Genomic DNA, 6,684 nt, shown 5'->3' on the forward strand with positions numbered 1-6,684 from the left:
GGTGAGGTTACCACTGAGCTAAAGTTTCTCTCTATTACTTGCTTGTCAGAATTAAAAGTTTAAAGGCAATTAAGATAGTTTGTTAGAGTTGGGAAACCCAGTAGATGGGGAGAAGGGGGGAGGGGAGGGGAGAAAGGTGCGTGGACCAGGACACATACCAAGAAGAAATGATCCAGGAGGGGGAGAGACTATCCCAGGGGAGGGGGGACATTATCCAGGGATGGGGGACACGATCCAGGGAAAAATAAACTGATCTGTATACGGACCAGGATTTTATGTAACGAGTTTCAGTTAGTTCATGAAGCAGAGAATAAAAACTAACAGTATTTTAAACTTGGCTTGACGAAGACCGGAGAAAAAAAATGGCGAAATTTTAATTTTTTAAAAGTTTATGTAAAGGTAATATGGCAGAAATAAATCTGTTAAAATTACTAGCTAGTAATAACTATAATTTTCAGTTATTCGCAACAAAATTATATTACACTAAGAAGAATGTGGACCTTATTTACCAATTAGAAGAAATGTCCAGAGCACGATTATGCGATAAAATTCAGAAGTGTTCTGTTGGGCTGCCACTCAGGCGTGTCATCCAGAAGGGCTCTACTTTACTCCTCGACTTATTCTGATTACCCTTCTGCTAGTCAGCTTGAGGGGAAATTGTCTGGAGTGGGATGAAAGGTACTCTCATTCCCCCACCTCATTCATTTACTGGGATGGACTCCCAGCTATACCTGCGTATTCAAAATACTAATTTATATGATTCGAAACAGTTATACTTAGTTATGTTTACATGGAAACAAGAATTACCTCACACAACACAACACCAAGGAGGGAGTGACTTAGTAGCAACCAGTGAAGAGGCGGGGCCAGGAGCTATGACTCTACCCCTGCAGCCACAATTAGGTGAGCACCACCACACAGAGGTAAGAACTTTTAGCTATTCACAACGCATCCTAAACACTGGTCCAAGCCAAAATGATCTTACAAATACATACACGAGGGGCTTGTGCAAGATGCATTTTAATTACACTGCCTATTAGCAATACAACAAACATAACATATTTTACTAGGGTTATTGCCTGACCAGACAGGTTATTTCTACTTGCAAGTCCACACAAACATCACAGCCTGGCAGATTAGGACAACTTCTACCGAGACTCGTGAAATATCTTTAAGTCTCTTCTGTCTTTTAGTGAAAAGTAAAAGGGTTTTGACAGAATAAATAAGACAATATTTTGCACATATAGGAAACAATCAAATCTTTATGCTAAATTATTAATTTTTTTTTTTATATTCATAACGGCGTCTAAGGAATAGGAGATGATAAAATTTGATCAACGGAATGAGAGTAGTTACAATTCCTTTAACGAAGAGAACTTGTGTCCCAAGACGTTAGTTTTAAATTTGTAAGATTCGAAGAATGAAATCACTAAAAAAGATAAACACAAAATAATCACAAGATTAAACTAATAATACGAAGCACAAAAATATGGCACCACCATGAGCAGGTTAAGTCATGAACCTCTGATATGGACACTACTGTTTTAATAATAAAAAGCTTTTCATTGGATTTATTCTACATCTCCAGAAAGTTTTTTTTTTATTATTATTGGCGAGACTAGGGACCTGGTTTTTCACGCATTTTCTGTGTAGATTCAAGCGAAATGAAAGTCGTCTCCGCTCCAGAGTAGGCCAGTTAAGGGAATAGGCTGATACAGGTCCAGTGCGATGGCCAAACTACAGCCACTATGTTCATGTAGTTTCCGAGTGTAAGTTTATTTAGGCACAGGTACGCACAAGTACCTGTATCATATATAAATTACCTAGGATAACCCCAAATAAAAAGTCAGAAAAAGCGACTCATTTCCATTGGGGTCCTTACTTATTTCTGGCCTACAGCCTGAGCCACTGCTATTGTTTCAGAAAAATTAAGTTACCCATTTTATGGAACAGAAAATAAGTTTTCTAGGTTTTGCATCTTGGTTGCCTTGAAGAAAGAGGAGAGCCCAGAACAATATACCAGACGAGAGAGCTACCACTAGCGGCAAGAACTGGTTAAATATTTACTTTGAGTCCGAGATCTTAGCGAGAGTGGTAGTGGGATTGACCGGATCTCCTGCGTCCAGTCCCACACTGCTCAGATTTTCCAATGGTTTCACTTGCATTGTGATTTCTAACTTTCCTGAAGTTTTACCATTTTCTATGTAGGCGTTAAATCAATCTATAGTTTTATGTACACTTTTGCTCAATTTGTGTACATTTTTTTGTGCACTACTTTGAATTTTTGTGTACTCTTAGCAAAAATGTACACACAGAGCAATCTGTGTTCACTTCAATACGTTGTTGCTCTAATTTCATGTGCACGTTTTTGCTTTTTCCGTGAACGTTTTTGTGTATTTTTGCCAACGTTCTTGCTGTCTGTATTTCTTATAAGTTACCTTTCCATCGCTGTGACCTTTATTTTTTACGAGTAGCTCAGCAACTTTCCTCTTTTTGTAGACTCCTATATTTACTTTAAGCTTTTCTCTCTCTCTCTCTCTCTCTCTCTCTATGAAGGGGACGTATTTTTGCAGACTGAACGGCTTTCCATTTAGATTTTCTATATATTGATTTGTGGCTAGTGTGCCTAGGACAGTTTGCCAGGGAATGTTCAATAGTTCCTTGTTGATATTGTCACAGTCAATACCTCCATTGTTGAAGTTAAATTGACTAAACACCATCTTAATTAGAACATGACTGTCACTCGCTAAATGAATGTTATCTTGGCTGTACTTCCGTCATGCACTGATATACCACATTGAGTATATACATCAAGGTGTATATCAGTGTATAATACTCAAAATTGTCTATATGAAGATGTATAAACAGAGATGCTTATCGATGAGACTTGTGGAAAATTACATATATCTGAATGCAACTCATTATGTACATAACAGAAAATGATAACAAAAATAATTATTATTTATCAGAGTTACAGACAAGTAGGAATTTGGGACACTTAGGTCGCAAAAAAATGTCCCCCATCGATACCTACCACTGTCATATCCACAAGTTGCTCTGGACCTATTAATTAAATGAAATATACATACACCAGGAATACTGGTAAATATATAAATTTGTGGACTGTATATTAAAAATGATTATATATAAATTCACATATACATAACAGAAGGAAAATATATCTTAATATCACTCACCAATTTGACTGGATATTAAGTTGTATCATACTCAGAAAAACCTCACTAACTAAATTTATGAAAACACTGGCCAGAATTATACACAAATCTAGAGAGCTTATCCGAGGTTCATGGAGCTGTCTTGTCCAGTCGTCTGATATCTCAAGTTATGCAGGAATGCACATCCAACAATTTCGCCTCCTATTTGAGAGGTGTTAATCCAATTTTAACCTCTAGAGTATGAAAAATTCTTCCCATTACAACGTTTCTAATACAAATTCAAAACCCAAGATGGCGAGTCTCCTACGCAGACGCAGGCTTTCCGTTTTCTATGACAAATATTATTAAATACAGTATGGCCATCTATTTACATATAAATACTGAATTTCTGGAAAATATACACAGTATTTTCCACAAGACTAAATATATTTGATATTTTTTTGCAAGTTCCTCAATGTAAAGTGAAAAGACAAGTGCAACTAATGTGACATTTTACTGTGGCAACGTTTCGCTCTCCAGGAGCTTTATCAAGCCGCTCCTGGAGAGCGAAACGTTGCCACAATAAAATGTCACATTAGTTGCACTTGTGTCCTTTCACTTTACATATTGTCGGTAATCCTACCAACATTATTACAAGTTCCTCAATGAACAGTCGAGGAATATATTTCAATTAACGTATTGCATTTATACATAGTGGGTTAATCTCTGCATATCAGTACTCAGGCATTAATTCAATTAGACGTATTTAATTAATCAACGGTGTTACGTGTCGATACATTAAACTGCTCAGGGATAATCGCCAAGTTTTATCAATTTCATTAAAATTTAAAATTTGCATCTAAACTTACTCTGTTATCCTCTTATGGATTGCATCAGTTAATATTTTGAAGCCGGTAAGACGAGGCGCTTACTGAATGGAACTCGGTATCACTAATAGAAAAATGAGGCAAATTGGAACTTATGCAGCCTCATAATGTGGCAAGCCTAGCTTCCCAGGCAAGCCTAGCTTCCCAGGCAAGCCTAGCTTCCCAGGCAAGCCTAGCTTCCCAGGCAAGCCTAGCTTCCCAGAAAACACACCAGGGCTGAAACTAACGTACATCCAAAGATTTTTTTTCTCCCCAGTTCTCGCAAGGTTCCCAAATTTTATAAACTTATTAAGTACATTCACAAAATTGTCCTCACACAAACTAAACCTATGTGGCGCTATGGTAGCTGTAAGATGCATTAGCCATTACATATTGAAGTCACTCAGAAAAGGTAGACTAATATATTTAACGTAATTTAACGGGGAAAAATGCACTGTTTTACACACAACTGTCAGATGTTCACCTGCACACTTAATATCTCTCCACCGTAATCAAATTAAGAGGCCCTTTTGTAATATTTGAAGTTATGCCACAAGTTATCGGAGCCATTCAAGGATGCTGGGAATTGGTTCAACAACTCTGATCACTGTGCACCTGCACATGCCAGCAATTACAGGAATTTTGTCCTAGTTACTGTACACCACCATTGAAAATTTGAACCAGAGGAGGCATTATTATTATAATCAAAGCTAAGTGCTAAGCCCACAAGGGAGATGAGGCATACCAGTGTTATGAGCGAGATATAATCGATATCTAATCCGTAATTTTCCGAGAAGGAACAAAGTATTTCATTGACGGGTAAACGATGTTTATATTCCTAAAAGATACGCTCATAAGTTATGCAAAGCCTTTCGGGTAATGTAAACACCACCCCTGTCTTCAAGACGCTTAATTAGCGTGGTACGTCCTGCTCTACTTCTCGTTAGTGTGACTTTGTAAATGGTCCAAGTCGGACCGAAACGTCGTCCTCTCTTCTATGTGCGGGTTGTTTGTGTATGTGTACAGAGCAGCTTCCTTCAGCTTTCCAACCAGTAGTGATGGACAGAAAATGGTCTCGTATGACTAACAGGAATAGTGCACCCAGCATAACTTTTCACATTATCCAATTCTATAGTTTAAAATTCATCTGGAAAAAAAATTATAGTTAAATACAGTTACATCTGAGCCTATGTTGGATTTCTGATATGTTGGTGTGCGGATAGACCTCTTATTTACACCTTCTATTTTCAGTTTTGTTGCTACATTCCTATTAAATTTAACCTGGATATCGATCACTATGTAAATTTGACCAGCAGTGTTAAAACATTTTTTATTCTTGTTTAGCATAAAATTCAGCAGCATTATATATACAGGTTTATCTCTAGTCTATACACATCGAGTAAACTTAAATCCCTATTTTAGGGATTATTCTTGACGGGTGATTAACAGGTTACATGAAGCCATAAGTGACCCTATGTGTAGTCTAGGATTTGAACCCCATTAACCAACTAGAAAGTTCACTGTATTCTTAAAAACTGGGTGTCCACGAAAAGTTACATCACAAAAACGGCTAGAATTTTTTTCCTTCAATGCAGAATAAAACTCAGTGCGCAGCTTCAAGATTAGACATGATAATGCCCAAGATGCCAGAAATCAGTGATGGTGATCGCAGTCTAGGACTCGTGGCTAGGACCAAAACCTAAAACTGACGTACACAAATCGACGCGTACATACAGTCACACACACTATAATCTGTCAAAACTTAGGTTACTATAGTGTTATATCGAGACAAACACCAAAACAAATTTGAAAATTAAAAGAACTAAAGTTTATATTAGAATTACCTTAAAAATCTAAATTTAATAAATAATCCTACTCTGCTGTCACTTTCAAAACTAAGCAGAGAAAACCTATGAATAAATTAATAAGTAACAGCTAACATGAATGGTAATACTTATTTCAATCTCGGAGGACAGCAGGAAAGCTCCAGATAGGAGGGAGGCAAATACACTCCCGTAAACTTTCACGTAGTACACTTGTTCTCTCAGGCAGATCCAACTTCACACTGACTACCTTGTTCTTCCTTTATTTTTTCCTTAAAGTACTACGAAGACGAGGCTATTACAGCTCTAACTACCACTACTGTGGTAGATAGAGCTGTGTAGTCTAGTTGCCCAGCAGGTCAGACCTGGTAACATTAGGTCCATCACATCATATTAACTTGTAGCTGCTCTCAACTATGCATTTGTAGCGTCAAAAGCTTTTAATCTGTATGATACGTAATGCATAGTTATTTACGTTGATCACAAATTTAAATGACTGAAACAGTATGCAAATTTGATAATAGCACTGAACGACCGTTCGTCCAACCGTTATACAACGTCAACACATAGTACACGAGCCAGAGGGACCTATCCAACAATCTTATTAATGCCATTCGTAGCATATGCCGGTCAGTATATATATATATATATATATATATATATATATATATATATATATATATATATATATATATATATATATATATATATATATATATATATATATATATATATATATATATATATATATATATATATATATATATATATATATCGAGAGGCATTTCAACGTATATGCGCCGTAATCCCAATTTTAGGGATTTTTTTTTTATATTTTAT

The 6,684-nt window shown here is 36.5% G+C and overlaps 1 long non-coding RNA gene across 2 annotated transcripts in view; it reads right to left on the reverse strand.

Annotated features, from left to right (window-relative positions):
• LOC138854312 (uncharacterized) overlaps positions 1-6,115 on the reverse strand; it is a 63,927-nt gene extending 57,812 nt beyond the window's left edge. Inside the window, exons 1-2 of one of the 2 annotated variants that reach the window (XR_011393516.1) lie at positions 5,976-6,087; positions 510-731 (exon numbers count right to left, since the gene is read on the reverse strand). This is a non-coding gene — a long non-coding RNA (uncharacterized lncRNA). Of the gene's footprint in view, positions 1-509; positions 732-5,975 lie in introns of both variants that reach the window. The other variant, XR_011393515.1, reaches the window with a different exon arrangement.
• Between the last annotated feature and the right edge of the window lie 569 nt (positions 6,116-6,684).

The sequence above is a fragment of the Cherax quadricarinatus genome, chromosome 4 (assembly GCF_038502225.1).
Source record: "Cherax quadricarinatus isolate ZL_2023a chromosome 4, ASM3850222v1, whole genome shotgun sequence".
In the NCBI taxonomy this organism is placed as follows: Eukaryota; Metazoa; Arthropoda; class Malacostraca; order Decapoda; family Parastacidae; genus Cherax; species Cherax quadricarinatus.